This window comes from Arvicanthis niloticus, chromosome 20, assembly GCF_011762505.2.
Source record: "Arvicanthis niloticus isolate mArvNil1 chromosome 20, mArvNil1.pat.X, whole genome shotgun sequence".
Lineage (NCBI taxonomy): Eukaryota > Metazoa > Chordata > Mammalia > Rodentia > Muridae > Arvicanthis > Arvicanthis niloticus.
The window spans coordinates 26,113,450-26,139,878 of NC_047677.1; the positions used below are offsets into that span (position 1 = coordinate 26,113,450).

At 49.1% G+C, this 26,429-nt stretch overlaps 1 protein-coding gene across 1 annotated transcript in view; it reads right to left on the reverse strand.

Moving 5' to 3' along the window:
• The window catches only part of Cdh23 (cadherin related 23), a 382,247-nt gene that overhangs the window by 310,643 nt on the left and 45,175 nt on the right, over nt 1-26,429 (reverse strand). The window lies entirely within an intron of this gene.

A 26,429-nucleotide genomic window follows, 5' to 3' on the forward strand; every position in this document is an offset into this window, starting at 1 on the left:
CTCATCTGGGCCTTGTCCCCGACAGCAGGCCTTTGCAGCACTCTGGGCCCCACTTTCTTTGCAAGGCATCTGGTGGACATGCTCTTGCTTCTGTACACAGTGTCTTGCTTACCGCTGTTCACCCAGAACCCTCCTCACACACAGTGAGGTTGTGCGTTGTGGCATTGTGAGACTTTATGTGTGGTAGAGTTTAAAGCTGATAAACTGCTGAATTTGGCAGAGGAAATGTTAAAGCATCCCGTGGTACAGACTGTAGCATGGGGTGTTCTATTTCCTTTTGCTTTGTTTTGCCACTTTTAGCCCAGTTTATAAGGATAATTATGAGTAGCACATATATCAGAAAGCCTTTTAAAACTTGTAGTTTGCCCAGAAAAAAAAAATTAAAATTTAGGCCAAGGAAAACTTATCTGTTAAACAGACAGACTAGTGCCATTAAAAAGAAACCAACTATTTTTTAATTGGTACAATAAGAAAAATAGGCATCTCGGAATCGGCCAAACCCTATCCATCACAGGCTGAAAGGTACAAAGATTTTTTTTTCCCTGTGTATATGGGGAGGGGGCGGGACCATGAGCACATGCTCCAGCAGAGGGCGGCAGATCCCCCTGCGGCTCAAGTTACAGATAATTGCAAGCTGCCTTCTGTGGGTGCTGTGAACCAAACTTGGCTCCTCTGCAAAACAGTCTGTGCTCTTAACTGCTGGACCATCTTTCCTTGCAGAAGGGTGCTCTGAGACACAGTGCTTGCTCGCACAGGGTCACCTAGGGAAATGCTGAAGTTGAAGTGGTGATACCCTGGGTGACTGGTGGGAAGCACACTATTAGGGACAAAGATAGCTCACAGGAGGCCAGAAAGACAGAGTATCAAAAGGCAAGAAGCAGAGGAGGGTAGAGGCTACAGTAGCTGCAGGCACAAAGGCCCTGAGGTGAGCTATGAAGACAGGAATGAGACCTGTCCACACAACTGTAAGTCTTCAGGAATGTCAAGAGTAGCCAGAATAGCTGGAATGGAGGAGCAAGCTATGCAGCCACACTGGGGATGGAGGGGCTCACAGATGGGACAGGGCTGGGACAGGAAGGCCTGGGATGAGGGCTTAAGAAATTTTGTGGGGTTTTTTTTGTTTACAGTGTGTGTGTGTGTGTGTATGTATATATGTGTATGTATGTGTGTATATGTGTATGTGTATGTGTTTGTGTGTATGTGTATATGTGTGTATGTGTATGTGTATATATGTGTATGTTTGTGTATATATGTGTGTGATATGTGTATATGTGTATGTGTTTGTATATATATGTATGTGTATTGTGTTTGTATATATATGTATGTGTGTTGTGTGTTTGTGTATATGTGTGTATGTATAGATATGTGTTTGTGTGTATGTGTGTGTATTGTGTGTTTGTGTATATGTGTGTATGTGTGTTATGTATAGGTATGTGTGTGTATTGTGTGTTTGTTTATATGTGTGTATGTATAGGTATGTGTGTGTATTGTGTGTATGTGTGTATGTATGTGTATGTGTGTATATTGTGTTTGTGTATATGTGTGTGTATGTGTGTGTATTGTGTTTGTGTATATGTGTGTGTATGTGTGTATATGTGTACGTGTGTATGTATGTGTTTGTGTGTATGTGTATGTATTATATGTTTGTGTAGATGTGTGTATGTATGTGTGTATGTATGTGTGTATATGTGTGTATGTGTATATGTATGTGTATGTGTTTGTGTGTATGTGTGTGTATTGTGTTTGTGTATATGTGTGTGTATGTGTGTGTGTACATGATCAGGTGACACACATGTGGCATGTGGAGGTCAGAGAGAAACTTAATAGAGTTGGCTTCACATGGGTTCCCAGAATCAAACTCAGGTCATTAGATGCAAGTTGCAAGTGTCTTCACCCACAGAGCCAAGCCGACAGTCTGGGAAGTTCAACTTTATTCTGTTGGCCATGGGGAGTTAGAAAGGGATTTTAAAGGGAAGGACAACCCTAGTTCATTAGTACTGTAAAAATGGTTCTTCTGGCAGCTGCTGTGTAAGAGAGATGGGACAACGAGAGATGGGCCCTAGGCAGAAGGTCACTTTTATTCTGTGCACCCTCTCTGGAAGACTGGTAGTGCCTGCCTGGGATGCTGTGCACAGAAGAAAAACAGCTCTATGATTGACTAGTGATGTCTGACTAGGCTTTTTTTTTTTTTTTTTTTTTAAGTGATTTGAGCGCTGGGCTTTGCCAGTTCTGTGCTAAGCAGAGATGGTAAACGTGAAGTAAGAAAGGAAGAAAGACATCTTGGAAGCAAACAGAAGATCCGGTGGCTTTGTAAATAGGCTTAAGGACGGGAGTAACGGCCTGCAAAGTTCTGGCTTAGCAACCAGTGAATTATAGAAGCTAGGGAGGAAAACAATTTATGTTTGAACTTGGGTTTGGGGTGCCTGGCACTAAGGCCTAGGAGACAGGTGACATCTGCGTGCAGAACTCTGGGGAAAGATAAAGCAATCTCCCAAGTTGGCTCATGTATATGGCAGCTGAGGTGAGGATGCAGGAGAGAAGAGACCAGAGAAGGGGGGGGGGTACAGGATGTAGGGAGGGGACCAAAAGACAGAGAAAGGCCTGACAACCTAAGGAGCAAGTGAGAGTAGGAGTCACATCCCCCTCTCAGTGTCCAGCCTGGCCACCTGCTGTTGTGACCTCAGTCACATCTTTCCTGAACTCAGTGTCAGTACACAGAGAGGGCTTCTAGATACAAGCTGCGTGTCAGCGGAGTCCTCACTTGATATCACTGGGGCCAGGAGCAAACAGCAGGGCTGCTGGTCGCCTGTGTAGCTGTGTGCCTACATAAGTATCATCGATTTCTCAAGGATCCAGCCACCAATCCCAGCATCCTGTGCTCTGATGTGAAGGGAGGATGATGCATCTTCTGCACTCTTCCACCTGGCTTGTGGTCCCATTGAGAGGCTAAGCTCCAAGGGTCGGGGATGCAGTTGGGAGGTTACAGGGAGCCAGGGGCAGCCAGAGCACTGTGGTCTCAGATGTCATCTCCAACACTCACTCCACTGTAGACTCTGAGGCCCCCCAAGAGGATAGCCAGCCCAACTGAGAAACACGCAGGCTGGAGGGGAGCAGAAGGTGGAAATGCTGGAGCTTGCCATGGGCCCCATTGAAGGCTATACATTCCTCCCCACTGGCCCCCAGGACCCAGGCTCAGAAGGCATTCTGTTCATGACCAGCCCTTGCCTGTAGTCCAGCCTCCACCTGAGATTCTCGCCCCCTCCCCACAGCACTTCTGACGGGCATTCTCCTGGCATCGGCACGTTTGCCCGACCCTTTTTCTTCACAGCCTGCCCTGAGCCTGCCACTGGCTCAGACAAAGCCAACGGGGGTGGGGACCCACTGGTGACTGATGGGCCCTGCACAGTTTTGTACTTGTCACGTGACATACAGAATGACAGACCTTGGGACCCGGGCATTAATGCAGAAGATTTATAGTCAAATCTGTCACGCCTGAAGGCACTTCCCCCAAACTTGGCTCAGCCTGAAGGTCGCCTTTTGGAGGTGATAAGTGCAAAAAAAGACGTCCTCCCCTGCCCAGCCCTCCCTCCCTGAGGCCAGGGCTTGAGCTGTACTGCAAGAACTGAGAGAGTGGGGACAGAAGTCCTCCCATGCATAAAATTCCCTCTCAACATGGTCTTCCCTTGGTTTCTCAGTAGTATGCAGATGCCTAGAAGGTCAGAGGAGAGGAGACCCTGTTTACCACAGGGGGCTGGAGTGTGTGAGGGCTGACTTCCCTGGTCAAGGCATCTCTGTGTCAACTGGAAGTAAAAGAAGGGGACAGATCAATATCAACCCAACACAATGGCCGAGTCTGGGTTCAGAGCAGGGCCAGATTCCAGCCCAAGCTGAGAGCGGGTAACGGCCCCCAAGGAGCTGGGGAGAACAAGCCACTAGGTTTGTCTTTCTTGTAAAGGGCAGAGGCCCACCTGTTCACCCACTATTTATCCAGAATCTCCTAGGATCTTGGGAGAAAGGAGCTGAGAGAGACCTCAGTCTGCAGACAGGGAAACAGCCAGGGTTCTTGACTCTGTGTCAGCTCTAGGCAAAGCCCTGTGCAGGGAAACTGAGAGGGGGGATTTGCAGGTCAGTTCCCTCAAAGGGATGGAATCTATAAAGCAAGTCTAGCAATGAAGCCCACTGAGTCACAGTGGGAGCGGGAGAGCCTATGCATACCTTGTTTTGCTATCATGATTCTCCAAGACATTATACTATTTTCTCCAGGAAACCGAGGCACAGGCCTAATGATTCAAACCTGCAAGAAGCCGGTTCTCGTTCTCTGCTTACACCAGTCTCTGATTGGCTCCCAAGCATGTGTCCAGTGGCCCAAGGCTCTAGAGGGGAGAAAGCTCCAAAGGCTTCATCACGGAAGCAGAGAAGGTACTAGATGCAGCTAGCATCTCTGCTGGCATATGGTCCTAATAAGATGGAATTCTCTGAGGGATCTCAGAACCCACTTTCAGGACTGACGAGATATACACTGTCCCCTCCCTGGGGGAAAGGAACACTTTCTGGAAGCACAGGCCAACAGACCCTCTGCAGAGCCAGCCTGCTGAGGCAGCTCAAAAGAATAGCAACCCCGGCATCTGGTGGCTCCCTCACAGTGGCCAGGAAGCAGGGAGGTGGTGGGCACCAGCATCCAGGACTCAGAAGCCTGGCCCAAGAATGGTGTTGTCCCTGGGTTACAGATGAGCTAAATTAGCTGTGACACTCATTAGCGGCAGCTCCTAATTAGTGAAAATTAATATTGGCTTTGATAAAGACGTCGGCGCCAGATTTCCAAGGTAGGGGCATTATCGACCTTGACAGCCTGGCTTACGCTGGGGTAAGTGGAGGTGCCAGGGGCCCTGGCAGCAGGTGAAGAGTCACGGGGGTAGGTAGTCCTCCCTCCTGGAGCTTCCTGACACCCCCACCCCCGCTTTGAGCAGGTGGCACTAGAATAATTACCGCTGATGATGTCGTCTGGGCTCTGCTGAGCCCCGGGCAGCAGCCACTGTGTTTACATGGACTTGTGGAAAGACATACACTAGTCTCCACTTCACAGACAAGAGAAGCTGAGGCTCAGGGTAAATGTGTAACGTGCTGAGACATCTGGATGTGGAGCCAAGTATTCTAACAGTGAACCTGTGCTCCATAACCTCAGTAGCACCCACTCTCCCCTGGACCTCCTTTAGCATAGATCATCTGGAGTCAGAACTCAGCATCTCACACACCACAGGGCATCAGTGAATGCATGTAAGTGAGCATATGATTAAGCCAAGATACCTCTATTCTTACAGTGTCTTCTTCTCCTTCTCTGCCCATTTCATGTTGTGGGAAATCTATGCTGAATTCAACTTAAAACCAATAGGACAAGCGAAAAAGAAAAGAAATTTAAAAAGAGGAAAAAAATAAGACAAGTATCATTCTGCAAACTGTGCGGGATAAAGCTTCCAGATTCCTCTAGAACAACGTTCAGGGCCAAAGCATCCAGGACAGCCAGAAGTGACATGTCCTCCCAAGCGGGCATAGATACCTGGAACTCATAGCTCTCTGCTCACCAGAGGTCTCAGCTGTGCAGTTACCAAGTGACTAGCTCCTGGGCCCAGCCCCTGAGGCCACTTGGGAGGTGACAGGCGGATGTGGCTTCTCTTTCCCCAGTCCACATTTCCCTAGCCAGGGACTCAGCCTGGGGTAATGAGAGGTAACAAATATATCTATTTTTAATCCAAATGAAGGAAAATATGTTTGCCACCATGGAGTTTATAAAAATAACAATGCGTTATTTGGGCATTAATAACAGTAAAGATGTCAAACTGTCAGATAAGAAGTTAATCTCATTCGGAGAACAATTAAAGATGCTATTATCCCACCACCTGGGGCCATTCAGCTTTTACCACTCAGCGGGCTTAATAGATAAAGGGGCCAGGCACAGAGCACAGAGAGTTCTGCTCCCCCTGCCATTCACTGCCAGCCTGCAGACTGCTCCCTTGATGTCCCCAACTCAAGGACTTGTGTGCACAGATTACATAGACGTTCATGGCAGCTTTATTCAGAGGAGCCCAGAATTGGGAGAAATACAAACATCACTGAGTGTTGTGTGGCACACGGTGACAATCCCAGTTCATGAGGCCAAGGTAGGAAGACCAAGATGCTTAAGTCATTCTTAATCACACAGCAAGTTCAAGGCCAGGTTGGGCTACAGGCTGGGCTATGTGAGATCTTGTCTCAAAGAAAAAGAAGAGAAGGAGCAGAGAAAGAGGCAAAGGGAGGAGGAGGAAAAGGAGGAGGAGGAAAGGAGGAAGAAGAGAAGGAGGAGGAAGAAGAGGAAGAGAGAAAAAAGAAAACTAGAGCTTGGAAGATGGCTCAATAAAGTGTCTGCCCTGTGAGCATGAGGCTCCAAGTTGGGGTCCTTATCACCCCAGTGTCGATGAACGGTTATGTCAACCAACAGTGGGACTGAAATGATTATTCTATTATGCACACCGAGAGCCTGAAACAGCCCTCCATTTACTAAGCTTCTGGAGAAACAGGCCAACCCACAGTATTGGAGGTGTCCAGGGGTCACCTGGTGGGGCAGGAAGGAGACAAAGGAACAGGAGACATCCTACAGGTGACAGATGAGTTCACTGTCTTGATTGTGGTGGTGCCTTCAAGGACATATATGTGAGGGTCAGAATATATTTGTCCTATCCACTGACTCACACCTATTTTGTTTCCCTAATGTCACAGTAGAAACATTGTTTTAACTTGGATGGAAATAAAGTTAGAAGGTAGCAGAGGGAAGGGGAAGATCTGAGGGGCTGGAGTATAAGCCAGGCTTGGGGCTCCTGGGGGACAAGAGGTTATTGTATCTCCCTGTAGTGGGAAGTGTTGATTCCCTAATCTGTCCTTAATTGTGTCAATAAAAAAAGGCCTGGAGCCAATTGTTGGACAGAAGGGTCAGGTGGGACTTCAGAGTCCCAGAAGAAGGAAAGAGAAAGGCAGGGAAGAGTGGGGGCTTTTGTAGACATATATTGGGAGGAGAAGAAAGCAGAGTCGTGTAAGGCCTTTGGGCACAATAGGGCCGAGGAGGTTGGCGGGTGCTAGCTGATAGTCGATAAGGTTAGATCGGGAGATGCTGCACCCAGCAGCACTGCACCCACCAGTGTCTTGTGGGACCTGACAAGTTCTAAAATAATAAAGTTGTCTAAGTGTTTTCATCCTTGGACCAAAGGTGGGCCGATATAGAGAGAAGCTGGGTCATTGGTGGCCATGGGAGGAGCTAAGCTGAGAGGAACGGGCAAGTCAGGAGTGGGACCTCCGACAGCTGATCTCGGAGCTGAGCTAGGGAGACGGCCAAGGTCCCGGGCTAAGATGGGAGTGTGTTTTTTAAAATTTACATGCAACATCTCCCTCAGACCCACATAAAAATAAACAAATAAGTGCATAAATACATAGATAGATAGATAGATAGATAGATAGATAGATAGATAGAAGATAGATAGAAGATAGATAGATAGATAGATAGATAGATAGATAGATAGATAGATAGATAGATTTCTCTTGAGCATCAGCACCATGGGTGGCAGGTCTGACTGGGGAACTATGGGTAACAAGCATGCACTGGGAAAAGCTGTTTGTTCAGGTCTGATGTCCTCAGACCCAGTATTCCAGTAAAGAAAGTGAAAGTTGCCATCAACCCAGAGGGGGTGTGCTACAGAGGAGCACTCCTTGGCAGAGGTCTGTGGACAGGGAGGACTTGGAAAGGGCATCTGGGAGGAACAAGGTAAATGGCCAGATCAACTTGGGGCAACACACTGACCACCCTGAGAAAGTAGAGGACTGTAGCTCTTTTTAGGGGAACAAAACATCCACATGGGCTGCCCAGACACATCTCCAAGGGCTATGGTCTGACCACAGTTAGGCTGAGCTGGTGGCTAAGGAGCTTGGAAAGGACGTATGGCCAGTGGGAGCCACTAAAGCTTTAGGAAGAAGTACCATAAGGGAGCAGTGTCAAAGACCCTGTGTCTGCTATTGGTACAGGCTTGCTGCTCAGTAGGACCTAGGCTCAAGTCCAGAAGGGAAGGAGTTGGTCTGCGGGTCCCCCACACGGTAATGTAATTCTTTTCTCAAAATTTCTCATCCAGCTGGGGACCTGTTGCTCGTCCACTCTCCTCTGTGCTCACAACTGCTACCTTGCTCCTTAGCTCCTCAGCGTGTGGTGTCTTGAACTTGGCTCACTCTCAACCCCACTTTCCACAGTACGTTTTTACACTACAGCAGACATACAGGTATATAATGGGCCGTACAAACACTTACTGACAATAAATCACAAACGAGTTTTTCCAAACAATTCTTTGACAAACATTTAATCTTGGCACTTATTAAAGATGAAAGCAATTCTGCCTACTAACAAGAGGATGTGTTTTGTTTATTTTTATAAAAATAATTAAGTCTTGGCTGGATATTTGGTGTTGTGGGCCATGGGGTGTCTTCAGTGTTTTTCAGGGCTGACTGGTATTTTGCTTTCATGGTTCTCAGTGCAGGGAATATTGCTTCACGTAAACTCATAATACAAAATGGCAGAAGTATATTTAGGGTCATTTCTGAATTCATTGGAAATTCTATCCTAATCCCAACCCAGAATTCACTGAACGACTTTCTAGGAGCCCCAAGATGGCAACTCCAAGAGCAATTTTTTAAAATCATACCAACTAACACAACACAGTCCAAAGGCATACTAATTTGATACTTGCCATGTTGAAGAACAGCGGCTAGAAAATAAGAAAAGTCTCTTCTTGCTCTAATTAAGCTGTTCTGTTTCTATAAGAGCAGGAAGCTTTGTCTGCAAAGGGAAAACAATGTAGTTCACAATACACCATGGTCTCAGAGCTGAGCCACGGTGGTCTGGGTGACATTCGTTGGCACTGTGTAATGAGAAGGCATGCACAGGGCAGAGTGTGTACTGGGGTGCTCATACCCAAGGCTTCGGAGACGCGATGGAACACAGATACACCTTCTATCCACGACACGTTTATTCTGAATTCATTGTTGATCAGTGAGTTTTCAGGAAACTTTTATTATTGCTGATTTTTGTCCCCACAACCAACATATTCAATTATGTGGTGTGGGAGCAGGTTGTAACCTGCAGTTTAAGAATCGGGGGCTTAGAGAACTCCTTACCCAAGTGCCGCCATTTCTCCTCCATCTATCCATTATAACATTTACCTTTTTTAAAAAAATTCAATAAATATCTATTAAGAAAGCCTCTTGTGTGCCAAGCCCTCGGCTGGGCACATGGGTCAAAGCATGGCAAAGGGAAGTTCCCTGCTCTCTAGAGTTCACAGAGGGATATGGGGGTGAGTTCTCTGTAGACTCCAGAAGAAAGTCCCAGGCAGAAGGACCAGCAAGTATAAAGACCCTACAGTGAGAATATCCCTGGCTCACACCAAGGCCAGGCAGAGAAAGCAGGAGAGCAAGCAGGAGAGGAAGTCAGATTGGTTGGCAGCTGGGCCAGGAGCCTTACAACCTGGTTTTTAGCCTTATTGTAAGTGGTCCAACTGCCGGACTCTACTATTTCCAATAGTTCCTTGCCCTGAGGGCCCCTCTTCCTGTTCCCACCTTACACTTCTCTTAGCTTGCCACACTGCAGTCCATGTCCAGCCTTAGCAGCCCAGTTAGCTGAAAAGTGAGATGCCCAGAACCTAGTGGGGATTCAGGAATGGGTCAGAACACCACCAACACGTTAACCATGTCCACTCAGACCATCCCAGGGGATTCTCAATATCTCTGGCGGAAACAGTTCGGACCCATGATGTGTATTACCAAGGTAGAGAACCTGCCAGACTTCTGGCTATAGCATCATCCAGACATGGAGAATTAGCATCTTGGGGACCAGAACCCTTCAGCTTATCATAGTGACTATGCTGCCTTCACTGTCCAGGAAGCCCACCCTTTGCAAAGGGCCACAGAAAGACAGTAGGGTTCCAGAGGCACTGAGTAAGCACAGTGCGCACAAGAGTATATGTGCATGTGGATGTACCCTGTGCACAGACCCCTGTATCTCCATGTGTGTACACGGTTAGCTGGCTTTCCGGCTTTTCTCCCCCATCCTGGCCACTCCAGATAAGCCTCAAGCTTGGCTTTAAAGTAGCATAGCCCCAGGGGCATGTGGTAGCCTGGGCTTCACTGCAGAGCTGGGGGAGTAAGAAGTGGTAGAGGATAAGGGTCAGGGTGACCTATAGGACTTGTTCTACCCCACTTCTTTTACTGAGAGGGAAGAAATAAGGTCTACCCCCAACTCACACACATCACCAGAAAGGGAAAGGTGCTTACCACTGAGACAGGACACAGGTCTAAGCAAGACCCAAGTAAAGAGGGACTGAAGAGCTTCAGGGTTGGGGGCAGGGTCTGAGGTGTCACCTGAATGTGCAGCATGACCACTAAAGCTTAGTTTATTCACCTGCAAGGTGAAGATAACTACAGCAGCCCAGACACTGAAGCCATCTCTTCTAAGCTTTGTTAATTAAGCATGTCAAGTTTCCACTACTGGCCTTGGGCATAGATCGCCCTCCTCTCCCAATTCCCAGAAGAGGAAGGACAAGCACTGAGAGGCTATGTCCCTAGCCTAAGGACACACTGCAGGCAGGTAGCAGAGTCTGACAGCCCCTCCAGTCAGCAACCATGTTGTATGCCCTACCTGCCTAGCCTCACAGGAACTGAAGTACACTCTAAGCTGCACCACCATTAGTTCTGAATGTAGAGTCTTCAGACTGACAGCATCAACAACACCCAGACCACAATAGAAATACATACCACCCAATGCCTGCTAAAACTGAACTCCCCAAATCCCCAGGATGGAACCCAGGCATCTGGTCTAAACAGATTTCTTTCAGGTCTAACAACTACAGGATTCACCTACAGATTGTTGTGGCTCAAGTTCACACCATTTTCTTTGCACGCTTATCATGCTGAACCTAGGCAGGTGCTTATCACAGCCCAGGTCTAGCCTACCCTCCACCCTTAGCTCTGAGAATTCCAAAGGAGCTTGGATCTGTCTGCCTTGTGTCTGGCCCCTATTCATGGCTCAGTCTGGAGCCTGTGGCCTATAAATAAGGATCATCCCACAGAGACGGCTTTTTCCTCCCTTTAATTTCTGCCTCATCATAACTAGTAGCCTCCATAGTGGTCGGCAGCCCTCAGGGTATGTACACACACCACACACACACACACACACACACACACACACACACACGAGCCCATGTGCAGCCTTCTTAGGCTCAGGTGCTTCACATGAGTCTTCGAAATACAGAATATCCTATAGAATAGAATCTCAGTACAGCCTGAGTTAAAGGTAAGGTCACATGGTCTGAGTCCATACAACAGGGGATGGAAGTTCGCTTGGAAGCGGGACACCACCTTGCAAAGCACACTAACACACATATGGATGGGGACATGCATATGTGCATGTGTGCACATAAAGGTGGATGCTTCATCTTCAGAGGGCGGCCCTCTAGTCTTCCCAGATCATCTCTCTGGCTTTGCATCCATATGCCAATATGGCCAAACCGGCTGACAGGCAAGGCTAGATGCCACATCTACCCGCCACCTCCTGTGAGTTCCGCTCCTCCACCCTCAGGAGAAAAATGATGACTTTCAAGGAGGCGGGTTTTTTTTTTTTTCCTTTTTGTGTTTTTTCCTCTCCCCTCGTTCAGCACCCAGCACTAATTTATGACTATTTTTCCAACCGCACTGAAGTGCGAGGGTAATGGCTTTCAGCGGCTTGCTTCCTCTGCCTGTCACTCACGGTGGCTACCTGACAGGATTGCAGACAATGTTCCCATCACAGCAGCTCCCTTTCCTGGGGCAACAGAGAATTCATAGTGGCTGTGGGGAGAGTTATTTCACTCCTGGACAGAACATCAGGTAAACAGTTGTAAAAAAAAAAAAAAAAAAAAAAAAAAAAAAAAAAAAAAAAAAATCACAGCCAGCAGGATTGCCTTGGGCGAGCACCTCACCCACAGCTGCCCTGACCCAATGGCTGGGGTCGTTGGCTCCAGGCCCTCTGCCTTCATCACCACCCCCCCCCCCAGTCTCTCAGTCATATCCAGGTTCTGTTGCCTCTTCCCACACCACTAGTACAAAATTTTCTTTGTCTTTAGGGCCAGAGGGAGGATAGTCAGGCCCAGAGAACAGGGCCTGGGTGTTCCTGCCTGGGTCAACTGTCCACCAGATGGGTGACTCTAGCATACTGCCAAGTTTTGGGCTCTTCTTTCAGAACCAGACACTCCATGCCCAAGTGTCTGTGGTAATGGAAACACCATGTGTCCACTGTCTGACACAGTCACCACAGGACCAGAGAGCGGTGACCAAGAACTTGAAAGGTGGCCAGTGGAAACAAGAAAGTGAATTTTATGGGTTTTTTATTTCACTGCGATCCATTGGCTTCTAAATGATCACATGTGGCCGGCAGCAGTTACTTACTGTAGTTTAGATGAGGAACTTTTCCCAAAGGTACACATGTTAGAGGTGTAGTCTTGGGATGCAGAGCTATTAGGAAGTGTGGAAACTTTGAGAAGTCATTACAGGGGTGCATCCTCATGGGAAATACAGAACCCCAAGCCCTTTCCTCTTCTCTATCATTCTCTGGCCATGAGATGAACATGTGTCTCTGACAGTGACATACTGCCTCGCCACGGATCACAGAGGCAACTGACTGTGAACTGTGAACTGTGAACTGTGAACTGTGAACTGTGAACTGTGAACTGTGAACTGTGAACTGTGAACTGTGACGTGGAACTGTCCAGGCTGTTATGAGTCAAAATAAACCTGCTTTGGGAGACTGCAGAGTTGGCTCAGTGGTTAAGAACACTGGCTGCTCTTCCAGAGGACCTGGGTTTGATTCTCAGTACCTCATGCCAGCTTGTGATATCCAGTAACTTAAGTTCCAATGTATATGATGCCCTCTTCTGGCTTCCAAGGAAACTGCAGGCACATGATGTACAGCCATGGGTGCAGGCAAAATGCCTATACACATAAAAAATGAGTAAATAAATAAATACCTTAAAATAAACCTGTTTTCACGCAATGTGATTATCTGAGGCATCCTTGCAATAGAGAGAACAGATTGGCACAGCGCAGGGTTGCACTGTCCCTGCATGCTCAAAGTTTCTCATGCCAGCGACACAGAGACCAACACTGGCAGCCACAAGCACAGGGGTCATAAAGGTTTGGTGAAAAGGGAGACCAAAAGGCTTGATGCCTATGTAACAGAGATGGTTAGTACTGGTGTCAACTTAATAGGATTTTAAATCACCTAGGAGATAAACCTCTAGGCATGTGTACATGGGGTTTCTAGACTGGGTTAATTAAAGTGGTAGCACTCACCCTGAGTGTGGCTGGCACCATCCAGTGGGCTGGGATCTCCACTAAGCAGAAAGGATAATTTAGCTGAACACTGTCCATTCCTCTCTCTCAGCCTCCTGACTGTGGACACAATGTGACCAGCTGCCTTGGGTTCCTGCCATCGTTTCTGTCTGCCATGATAGACAATATTTCTGCAAACTCTGGACCAGAATAAATTCTTCCTTTCTTAAATTGCTTTGGTCAGACATTTTACTAAAACAAGAAAACTAACCGTACTGGCTGGTTCTGTGTGTCAACTTGACACAAGCTGGAGTTATCACAGAGAAAGGAGCCTCCCTTGAGGAAATGCCTCCATGAGATCCAGCCATAAGGCATTTTCTCAATTAGTGATCAAGGGGATAGCACCCATTGTGGGTGGTACCATCCCTAGGCTGGTGGTCCTGGGTTCTATAAGAAAGCAGGCTGAGCAAGCCAGGGGAAGCAAGCCAGTAAGCAGCACCCTCCATGGCCTTGGCATCAGTTCCTGCTTCCTGACCTGCTTGAGTTCCAGTCCTGACTTCCTTTGGTGATGAACAGCAACATGGAAGTGTAAGCTGAATAAACCCTTTCCTCTCCAACTTGCTTCTTGGTCATGATATTTTGTACAGGAATAGAAACCCTGACTAAGACACTAACTAATCCAGTAACCTCCATAATGACAGCTCCTGTAACTCTACAGGACACAGAAAGACTGGAAGAAAGGGATTTAAGTTCAGTAGTGCTAGAATACAAGGGGACCTTAGAGGACATCTTTTTCTATCATTCCTTTTTTATTTCAACAGCTGAGCAGAGCGAGCTGCCACCAGGGAGGGACACATAAGTGCTCACTCACCAATGAGAGACGCCCATTGCCCCCAACTACCAAACTCTCTGCTCTTACCACCCCAAGCTTTTGGTCCACTCTGTACCACCCAGGGGAGACTTAGAAGACCCTGGCACAGCAGGGCTTGGACAGAATTACGTTTCCATGAGACTAGTACTTATCACAGACATCTGGGGGTCTCCAGAGCCTGAGCACCCAGACAATAAAACAGCTCTACTGGAAATATGGCCCTCTGACCTTCCAGGTCCCTGTTGCTTACACAGGTAGCGCCTCCGCCCCTCCCCACAGGTAGGTTGCTTCCACAGTCAGCAGATCTATGACAGCAGCAGGTCTATTGCTCCTCACCTGCTCACAGGAACATAAACACTGGTCTCTGGTTGACAGATTGCAGCTTTGACTAAAGAGACAGAGAATGGGGAGTCGGCAGGCCCGGCTCAGGCGAAACAGGGCAGCTAAGAGTAAGGTGCATATGGCCTTGAGGGTCCTCAGTTGCAGACACCCTGGCGAGTCACCCTTCCTGCCATTTGGTCACAGGTAGTCAGTATCTAAATCTATGGCAGGGAAAGAGGCGTGGGGGAGGGAGGTGAGAGCAGCTCTCTCCTTCAGCCAGCAAGAACCTTCCACCCTCTCCTCACTCTCAGCCACACACACAGATGCCGAGAAGAGAGCCTACCCGGGTGAGAGGGCAGGGCAGCAGGGGGTAAGCCTGCATCCATTCCTCAGCATCCTTTTAATGAGCATGAAACTAGGCAGAATATGATTTCAGGAGAGGAAAAAGGTGTCATTTCCTGCCAGGAAGTGGGTAGGGAGCGGAGGAGCTGAGAGTTGAAGCCTTGACGGTGTGCCCGGATCTGTGCCGGGCATGTGTCGGATGTCATGTGTCACCGTCCATATGTCAGCACCCTGAATGAGAGCACCAGGCTGAAGCAGGGAAAAGCCCCCTTGGGGGTCCCAGGCAGGCTGTCTTTTCTATACAGTTCCTGATCTAATTTCAGAACATGCTACCTCCCAACCAGACCCAGATATTGACATTTGGGGGTTGAACAGCAAGGCCATTCTGCTGCCTGATTTCCCCAGCCCACCACGCAGATGTGAGCTAAGGGTGAGCACAGCCTCCAACTAAGACCGTTTGCATCTTCTGTGGAGTCAGTGGTGGGCAACTTCATTCTCCAAAGAGGCTTTCTACCCTGGGTTCCTGGCTTTCTGAGGTGAGAGGCCTTATCTAGAAGAGCCTACACACACACACACACACACACACACACACACACACACACACATACACACACACCTCGCCTTCCATCTCCTCTTCCAGAGAAGTAAGAGGTTGCATGAAATCCACAGCCTAACACTGGACAGAGCTTAGGGACTCTTATTGAAGAATTGGGGGGAGGATTGAGAGCCCCGAAGGGAATAGGAACTCCACAGGAAGACCAACAGAGTAACTTGGACCTTTTGGGGGCTCACAGAGACTGAATTGTCAACCAAAGAGCATACATGAGCTGGACCAAGGCCCACAGCACATATGTAGCAGGTGAGCAACTCAGTCTTCATGTGGGTCCCTCAACTGGAGCAGGGGCTGTCTCTAAGGCTGTTACCTAACAGTGGAATCTGTTCCCCTAACTGAGCTGCTTATCTGGCGTCCATGGAAGAGCATGTGCCTAGTCCCACAGAGACTTGATGTGCTAGGGTCAGGGGTGGGGGAAGTGGGGGGGTGGGTACCCATGGGAGGCCCCACCCTCTCAGAGGAAAAGGGGAGGGATTGTGTTTGGGGGCGATGGGAAGGGGGAGCAGTGATTAGGATGTAAAATGAATAAATAAATTAATGGAAACAAATAAAAAAGAGGCTACATGAAGCCAGGGAAGACCTGGTGTGATTGCCGGCTGCCGGGCTTCCGGTCTGTAGCAGTGCCCTGCATGGGAGGAAGGGGCATCCCCAGCTGAGATGGGAACGACCAGCCCAGCCACGTAACGCGTAACTTTACTTCACCACGACATTGTAACACTCTGCGAACTACACTAACCAGCCCCGCTGTACAGGAAGACCGATGCTCTGAGAGCGAAGTAAGTGCTCCCTAGGGGAACAACCAGGCTCAAGTACTTCCTCCGTAGCCTGTGGCTGAGCGCACCTCAGAGTGATCCATCAGCCAGGAGCTGCGGCCATGGAGGATGGGGATCCCCAGCTTCAGAAGCCACCACCCCCTCCGTGACATCCCACTTCCACAGGACCCACAGGTTCCTTGGGACTCCCTCTGTGACAAGTGTCAGTGAGGGGGCACCTGGAGAAGGAAGCAGCTCTCTGTCCCTTAATTGACTATTAATTGTCCCTGTGCTTTTAATGAAGGCTGTCAGGAGCGATAAGGGACTGAGGTGTGACCACTCTGTAAACACAGGAGGCAGGGCTAGGGGTGGTGCTTTTCCTAAGTAGAGTCATCTCTCCAGCATCCTTCCTCACTGACATGCCTGGTACCTAGGAGGGATTCCAGCTGAGGTGAAGTGAGCATAACCTGTGTCCCAATCCAGAGGCCTGCAAGACCGCAAGACAGGCAGATAGGCCCCAGGGGTCCCACACTGTACTTCAGACAGTGGTTCTCAACCTTCCTAAGGCTGCAGCCCATTAATAAAGTTCCTCATGCTGGGGTGATCCCCAGCCACTTCACAATTGTAATTTTACTACTGCTGTGAATTGTAAGGTAAATAGCTGTGTTTTTCTGATGGTCTCAGGTGCTCCCCATGAAATGATTGGTAGAAAGGGGTCGCGACCCACAAGTTGAGAACCATTGCTCTAAGGCTAGCTATTGTCCAGGGCTGAATCACCCAGAGTGGACAAGGCAGGACTCTGCCACTCGGGGGTACAGCATATCCAACACAGCAGTCCCGGGTGGGGTCTGCACCCCCTCCTCACAGTACAGCATTAGCTAAGAATGTGCTATGAACACGGGTTCTCTGACCAGTCCCCCACTCCGAGCTTCTAAGGAAAAAAACCAGAGGTTATAGGTCAAGACTGACAATCTCTACAGGTGGAAAGAGAGGAGTCTTAAGCCTCTTTTAGTGTCAGACCTACTGGGAACAAGCAAAGCATGCAGTGACAGAGGCCTGCTATGCTTAGATTACAAGATAGGGAAACTGAGGCAGCCATCGCAAAGTCACACAGCAGGAAAGAAACTAGTACTTCAGACTCGAGCCCTCATTCTGGGGTGAGACTGCCAGGTTCCCCCCTGAAGCTGGCAGGGACTCCATATGGGCTTTCTCAGGACCAAAGGACAGGGATCAGCCATATTGGAAATGCCACAGCAAGGGGGGCTTTCAGCCCCAGATCACATTCTGTCCTGGGATGAGATACAGGAAAGAGTGTGGGTCAAGGAGCAGACCTGGACTGTCACAGATGGCAGGAGGCTGCTTTAATCCCACCACCGTCCCCCTAGGGTCACTGCACTGTCTCTGAAGTCACACTGTGAGACAGTCTACCACCTGTGCCATGGTCCTGTGTCTTCAGGCTGTTCCCTTTCCACACACCTCATCCCCAGAAGAGACATTGAGTGCAAGTCTGTGGCAGGCTTGTTGAGTGTGCTCTTGCATTTGCACAGACTTTTGAGGTCATAGCTCACAGTCACCAGCCCCACTATAGGCCACACCCATGCCTGTTGACAGGGATTCTGGGCATCAAAAGAAGCCATGCATGGTTAGCATTTGCTACGACAGCTCCTGTCCTCAAGGAGGTCACAGCTTTTTCTCTCTTCCCTGCCTATACCCGGACAGTCCCCTAGGATGCAGTAGGCTGCAGGGCTCAGGAGCTGTGGCTGGTTAGAGACTGTAATCAGGTGACCACGGCTGAGCTGGCTTTGCTCCCCTGCCTTCATGTGTAACCTCCCCAACAGTATCCTGAGTCTCTGCACATCAGACTCTTTGATCATCCAGGGAAATTCACCAACCTGCAGAGGTGGCGTCCTTAGCACTGAGGCTGGACTGTCCAACCAGGGTAGACAGTATCAGAAACCACAAATATATCTGCAGGCTCTGGCCTGCTCACTCCATGATAGCAGAGGCCAGAGCCATTGTTGCTCTACCTTACACTTGGGACAGCACAGTAGACTGGAAGGAGGATGGTGGAATAGCTGTCACATTTACAAGGGTTAGCAGCAACTTGCTGGACCCGGGTCATACAAGCAGGGTCTGCAGGCCTCACTGGTTCTGCCGACCAGAGACCACAGGAGACAGATGTTCTCTGTCTGTCAAGTCTTAACTATTCACAGTACAGTTTTTCCCAAGAGCTCACAGAGGTATAGAAGAGTAGACCTGATGCCATGTCGAACACCCACCCCATCTCACTCATCAGCACCATGCTCGCATCTTGAATTACCCGACCAAGAGCGGACTCACTTGTCAAAGGAGATGGACTCCATCCCCTGCACATAGTCCAGCTGCTCAATAGCCCAGGGAAAGAATCCCAGGTAGGACTGTGTGACATGAGGCAGGCCTCTCATCTATCAAGAGCAGAGGGGACCAAGACTTGAGGCCTTTGTCACCTCTGTATACTGTGGCATGAAGGTGGGAGAGGAAGAGACCACAACCAGGGGCAGGGTGAGTGCCTTGCTCCAAGGGGGCTGGGATATCTTCCATGTCTACTCTAACCTCTACCAAAGACTGTAGAGAGGCAGCCAGGTAGGGAGAGTTGGCCTGTGTCTAGCTAGGTCACTCACTGGCTTGCAGAGTTGACAAGCGCTCTAGCCTGCTTCCTCATATATAGTGTGGGTTCATCTCTCTTCTTCCACCGGGTACTATGAAGACAGAATGAGCAAGGCATGGCAAAGGTTCTTTGCACAGAGTCTGGACATGACTAGGAGGGAGAAGGATGGTGACCTCTGTCCCCAGGGAGGGGCAGGTAACAAGAATCACCAAGGACATCAGGGCAGAGTCCAGGATGGGCCCCTGTCTGTGGACCTCCACAGCTGTCATGTGAAGAGGGACACAGGGGAACTGGGAGCTGTGGAGATAGCAAATGGTGAGGCAGGGGTCAAAGGAAAGGAAGGATGAGGCTGGAGGTGAGTCTCACTGCTGGAGGAGACACAAAACTGTTCCTCACTGCAACAGACACGAGATCTTTCGAGGGCTTTCCTGGTCTTGCCAGGAGCCCCAGGCCTATCTCAGCATGAAAACATCCCTTGGAAGAATCATACATGAAGCCAAGCCAGAAGGCTTTGGTCTCAAGCTATCACTCCTACCTGAAGCTGTGACTCATTAGTTGGGAAAGAACTGACCAACAAGGAAGGCAGCATCGATGGGTATTATTACTCCGTATAGGTCCTTTCTATGTGCCAAAGCCTTCCAGGTATCTAAGAGGAGACACAGTAGAATCATGACTCATACTTCCTTTAAAAAAAAAAAAAAAAGATTTATCTATTTTATGTATATGAATACACTATAGCTGTCTTCAGACACACCAGAAGAGGGCATCAGATCCCATTACAGATGGTTGTGAGCCACCATGTGGTTGTTGAGAATTGAACTCAGGACCTCTGGAAGAGCAGTCAGTGTTCTTAACTGCTGAGCCAACTCTCCAGTCTGACCCACACTTTCTAAGAGAGTAAACTGAGTCAGAGAGAAGGGGTCACATAATCCTTTGCTGAAGACACATTGTGGGGGAAGGGGGTCCGGAGACAAATCTCTCAGTTACAACAGCACCCACTCCATATAGCAACTGCATTTCCAAAGCTCCTTCTAAGTCCACTGTGAACCTGTCCAAGCAAATGTGATCCTTTCCATTTCCAGATGGGGAAAACAAGGCTCAGAGAGGGGCAAGAGCCTTGCTTGTGGTCACACAGCTAATAAGAAGTAGACCTGGAATTTGAATCCAGGCCCCAAGCCTTCACTTCTGGGGCTTGGTATACAGTGCTCAGGTCCGGAAGGAGAAAAAAGCAAGGCATCAGGTAAAGACCTTTGGGGACAGCTTTCCTGAGCACTGGCCTGTTCCTGGTCAAGGGCTGACTGTCAGGCACATATCCCCAGAGGCTCATAAAGCACCATAGGGATGAGAACAGTGATGACAAGATCAAAGTCAGCGCTGCCAGCCTGGTCTCAGCAGCCAGCTGGAGGGTTTCAGCTCCTGTAAATTATACCTCCGCCAGCTCCCCGGAGCCCAAGTGTTCCCAGCCCTCTGCAAGCTCAGCTCATTCTCACCCTGATAGCCAGGCTTGTCTCCAGCCCTCAGACCCAAAGAGAGACCCAAGGCCAGGAGCCTAATGAACCTTCTCTCCCTTGGGCCATTATTGCAAAAGTATGGCTGGCTCTGAGGAGCGTCACCAACAAGGACATACATCTCCCAAGGGTCTGAAGGCTTGATAGCCCAGGAAGCAGAAGTCCCTAAGTTCCCATCACTCCATGAACAGAACCAGAGTCTGAGGTCTGTGCAAGGCTCTTCCAGAATGAGTGGCCTTACACTTATTCAGCCACTGGGTAAGTGGCTCATTCCTGGGTGATAGGCTCAGGGAGGAGCCTACCAGTCCTGCTGGGCAGCAGAAAAGCCCCCCCCCCCTCCTGTGGCTTCAGCTGACCTGGCTCTGGCAATCCCTCATTTTGGTGAACCAATGTGGGGCAGCAAGAACTTCCTTTTAGCCCAAATGGAGATTTGAAATGTCCAGATTCTTAGATAAAGAGAGGAAGGAAGAAGGAAGACATCTTCACAGGATAAGTGGATCATGAGCACATGACCATGAGGGCTGGCCAGCTGGAATAGGAGCAGCCCAGGTGGAACATGGAAAGAGATATCTCTGGGCCATGGACTGGGAAGTAGACAAAATAGCATAAAGTGTAGATGTCTGCCCAGCTCTGGTGCTTTAAGACTTACGTAAATATAAAGGTTTATATCTTTTATTTAGGAACAAAACGATCTAGGGTGGGTAGAAACCCCTAAATAAATAACTGCCACAAATAAAGCCATCTCCAAATGAAGGTCCTTCAATGCTTGTCATCCTTTGTGCTGTCCAGAAGGGACAAACAGATGCAGGGAAGTCAACTCACCAGCTCTGGTGCTTTGTGGCTTATTATAAATAGAAAGGTTTTGTGTCTCTTGTTTGCGAACCAAATGATCTGAGGTGGGGTAGAAACCCCCAAATAATATTTGTCCCAACCCCTCGGTGCCACCTCTCCTGAGATACTTTCTCTGAGTCTGAGGCCCTGAATAAATTCCTCCCTTCTCAGGGCATTAGCGTCACCCTGAAGCCCTTGGTGTGAACTGGACACTTATTATGGGGTGAGGGACTTCTATGCTCTAAACCAGGGATCCATAAAGCTAGGCCCACATGTAGAACCTAAGAGATGTCATTTAAGTGCACAGGCCTGGGGGGTGGGGGTCTGGCCACACCAGGGGTCAAATCCAACTTCATCCTGCAGAAGCCATGCAAGCTTGCATATGTTAACTTCTCTAAGCCTCTGCCTCTTAATCTTCAAAACAGATGAGGCCGACATGCTAGGCTCGCTATACAAAGCCGACGGAGCAGTATATTTCTAGACAAAGCCCTGTGTAATAAGAGATAGCTGCCATTTCCCCAGTCATCTGTGATCTGTGTCCCTTGCCTTCCTCCCCAGCACAGCCTGGCACAGGTGTTCAGTGTGTGCCATTCACAGCCTGCCCACATGACAGGTGGTCATCACTGTTATCATTAGTGTTATTATGGCTGCATCCAAAACACCTGCCCCCTCCCTACGCCCCCTCCCCCTCCTCATGTAGCAACGGGCAGTGCACAGCCAGAGTGTCCACCAGGTGTGCTGGCCTAGAGCCTGTTAGGAGTAGCTGCACTCTTGAAGTCCCCATGAGGCCAGTGATCTTGTCCCACGCCTCTGTGGAAAGTCTGTGCCGTTCTTGGGAAAAGGAAAGCCAACAGGAGTGGCAGACATTTCCTCAGGCTCTACAACAAATTCATACCTCCCAGAAGAAGAAGGACATCCTCCAAGGAGTCAAAAGACCCCAGGATCTGGAAGTTCCTAGGTTTCAAGATCTGGTCACTTGCACAGATAGGACGTAACCTCCTTTCTCCCTTACTGCTGACCACAAGAGCCTGTGGGTGACCCCCCAACTGCCTCTGCTCAAGCACTTGGCCCCCAAGGCAGAGCAGCAATGGCGCTGAAGCCCTTTCTGCAAACTACAAGTGCTAAGAAGCTGGTTCTTTAGCCCAGGACATTACCACTGCCCTGGGCCTGTTCTCTTTGCATTGGCAAGACAGGCTGCAACCTGGACCCCTTCTCATGCCTTTTTCTCCATTGTTGAAATGTGATTATTTGACCATTACAATGGCTTCCAAACTGCCCTACAGGATGCTTTAGAAAGGGCATTCCCTGTCAATCCGTGGTCCATGGATAGCTACGAGCACGGCCCAATATGAGATTGCAAACATACTAAAAACATTATAAGAGCTATTTTTGTGATTTTTTTTTTTTTTTTTTTTTTTTTTACTTTTTGTAACTCAATTGTGCCATTCTTGTGCATGAACTTTGTAGGTGACAGTGGACACCTCTGCTGGGAGCTCAACGTGGCCTCTGGGGCTGGGGTAAGATAGACACACACAGTACAGGCTGGTAGCACCCCTGCCCACCCCTGGCCTGCATCAAAGACCATTATTCTCCGTTATCATTAACATGTGTAGACAAGATATTTGCTCTCCATTCCTGTCTGTTCCCCAGGCTAGCTCACTCCTTTAGACAGGGATGGGTGTCTGTCTGCACCCAACAAATAGAATCCTCAAGGAAAAGTCTGCTGAATGGATATAGTGTGTGTGTGTGTGTGTGTGTGTGTGTGTGTACAGACATTCAAGGTTCCGGGGTAAGATTCAATTTGCCCAAATATTAACCAAAACTAAAGCACAAATTTAAGATAAATCATATTGCCTGCAGGAAAAGAGGGAATGTTCTTTTACTGGGCAAGCTGGAGGGATGTAAACACTTTATTGTTAACAGCGTCATAGCGATGTTATGTTCCTGGTTTCCATAATTGTATCATATTTGCGAAAGATGTTGATGGCAAGAGAAACCAGACGACGGGAGCTCTCTGAACTTCTCCAGCAGCTTAATATAATGGAAAAATAAAAAGCTAAAAAAAAAAAAAAAAAAAAAAAAGGCAGCCAGGCATAGTGGTGCACACCTTTAATTCTACCAATGGGGAGACAGAGGCAGGCAGAACTCTGTGAGTTCCAGGCCAGCAAGAAATCAATCAATAAACAAGTAAATTTAGAGTTATTGACCTAAGCTGGTGTTCCCATCCCTGGGATAATGGTCTCCTGATGATAATGATGTGATCGCAGGCTGTCCCAAGACCACACACCACTATGATCTAAAGTGGTCCTTTGAAGCCAGACGTGGTGGCTGAAATCTGTAAGCCCAGCATTCTGGAAATCGGAGCAGCTGTGAGCTCAAGACCAACCCGAGTTTCTTACCTCAATACGAACCCCCAAATAAGTAAATAAAGAATAAAAATAAAAGTAAAATAAAATGTTCCTGTCTCTCTATGGTGCTGCCCTAGTCCCCACTGCTCTTTTGGATCTGTGTCCCCTAGACATGTCATGGGCTTGGTCAGTAACATGGGGCTACCTGGACCATGAATAGTGAGATAATTCACTATGACAATTGTGTCTGGACAGACACATTGTCCGGCATCTGCCCAGACCAAGTCCTGTAGTTGCTGTCAATCTTGTGAGACTTGGTGTCCAGGCCTCACTTTTTCTGTATGTAAAGTGGGACTTCGTTGACTGAAGAAATGATTATAGAACTGTCCTTCAAAGAGGCTCCTGGGTTCATTGGATTCCTCAGGTGGGATGGGGGTGAACTTGAGGAATCTAGCTCTTACCCACCCTCACCCCCCCCCCAAGACATAGGTGACCTTTAAACTAGTATCAGCAAGAACGCTAACCTTTCCCTCTGCCCTGCCTCTTGACTGTTGTCACCTACAGTCACTGCCTCTGTGCTAATAGTCAGTCGGCAGGCTGGCGTCAAATGCCCCTCAAACAGTCAGGACCCCCAGCAGCCCCTCACATCCGCGTCTTCTATCCCCGCAGCCCTGGCAGCCTGCTCAGCGGCCCTCACTGAGAGAATCCACAGCCTTCACTAAGACCTGTGTCAGTCCTCAGAAACGGCCTAAGGCTGGAAAAAGAAATAATGGCCTCCCTGCTACTGCTCTCCCTCTTTAGAGAGCCTGGGAGAAGGCCCAGTAAGGAGGGAGAGCTCCTTTCCACTATCGGGGTTGAGCCTAGTCCCGGAGGCCCATTCCTGTCTCAGAATATCCTATCATTCGCCACTGTCCCACAGCCCAGCCCACAGTCTGGTCCCTCCACCCCCTCCTGCCGTCCCATCATCCCCTGCTCCTCTCCCACCACTCCCTGGGAGATGTCAAGAGTGGCAAGCAGGCCTGAGCTACTCCGTGTGTAAGACCGATGCAGCAGGGTCTGCCCACCTGAAAATTGCTTTCCCCCGGTCCAGACAAAACAGCTGGGCATTGATGGAGTTTGCAGAAAAATTAATCAGTGCCAACTGGCAGCAGTGCCAGGCGCCGCCTGGGCCCGCTCCATCCTAATGCCTCCTGAGCTCCCACCTTAATGGGTCCTGACAAGACTAATTTTCTCGCGCAGGTGATTAGCGTGGGCATTATCACCTTCGCTGTGACTCAAGACACTTTGGGGGTGCTGAGGGTCTGCCTGGGGGAAGTCAGCTCCCTGTGAATCTAACCGGGTGACAAATGGAGGGATGAGGAGCCAAGGGAAGGGAGTTGGCCAGATGCTCCACGGCCGTTCCTTCACTCGCTCATCCGTTCTCCCACTCACGGGCATCCCCCAGCCCACTCCGTGCTGGGCCCCGCACTGAGGGAAAGGCTCCTGTTATGCAGCTGCAAAGCAGAGATAACAGCCCATCCATCGAGGGGGCTCACGGCAGATCCACGGGGGCCACGCAATCGAAAGTGCTTACCAAGAGCCTGCGGGAGGCCAGAAGTCAATAAGCTACAGCTAATGTCACCACTCCGCAATCTCGTACCACACCAAAACACTAAAATAATCATTAATCGCAATGCTGGTATTAATAAACTTAATATGTAAAAAAAACTAATAGCCCTGTGGAGAGTCACTCACAAAGAACTGGGACACAAGTCTCTCGGTGCTGAGCAGAGCTAATACCAAAGCTTACAAGAGAGGGCAAGCTGGGCCCTCTAGGACTGGTGACCTGGACTTTATGCAGGAACTTGCCAGGGAGGGAAAGGAACCCCCCCCCTGAGCGGAGGGACCGGTCTCCATCGAAGTTCAGAAACCGGTCAGATTATGTCATTCTGGGTTCTGAGCAGTTGGATATGGCTGAAGAGCAGGTGTCTGTGGGGAGAGAGGAAGTGAACTGTGACAGACAATTTTACTTCTTCTTTGGAAAGCTTTGGGCCTAGGGCATTTATACAATAGAGACATCACGGACTCCAGGACCCGAGGTTCGAAGCCAATACATATGCCTGCACTCCCTCTGAACCCTACCAGGAGCTGGGTAGGTTGGATATTTCCATGCTTAGCTGGGTCCCTCCCTGGGCTATGTTCTATGTCCCAGAGGATTTTTTAAGCAAATATGTTATATGCAGCTCCAGCAGGCAGCTGGAATGATAAAATCGCCATCCTTGCATGGCGAGGGTCGGGCCATTCAAACGCACAGGCACGTTTAGCGTCTGTGCCATCTGGGGGAAAGCTCTCCTGGGCCCACTCTCTGAACCACCCCCTCCACCACCACCAGTACCTCCCTCCTGGACACTCACTGTCAGGGGAGCTATGGTCTGAGGCTCTGCGGGGGAGCCAGTTGTCAGTCTTGGAAGATTCTCCCACTGGCTTGAAGACACCAGGCATTTCCAGCATATGTGAGACACAGGGTTAGGGATCAAGGACATGGTCTAGCCTTGTCTACCTGGAAACATCCATAATCCAAGAAATGAACTGCCACTCAGCCAGGAAGGAGACCAAGACTAGACAATAAACCACGGGGAAATAGATTTGAAAAGTAACACAAGAGCTGAGTGTCCAGCCATCCAGTACGGAGAGATGGAGCTGATGGTGCATAGGGACCAGGTTACGATGGAGAGCATCCCGTGAAGAGGGGAAAGGCCCACAAGGACAAAGAATTAGCCACAAATTCAGTCAGTCACATAGCGAGTATTGGTGCTCCTAACTTATTTTATTCTTCGAGCAAGGGCTCTGAT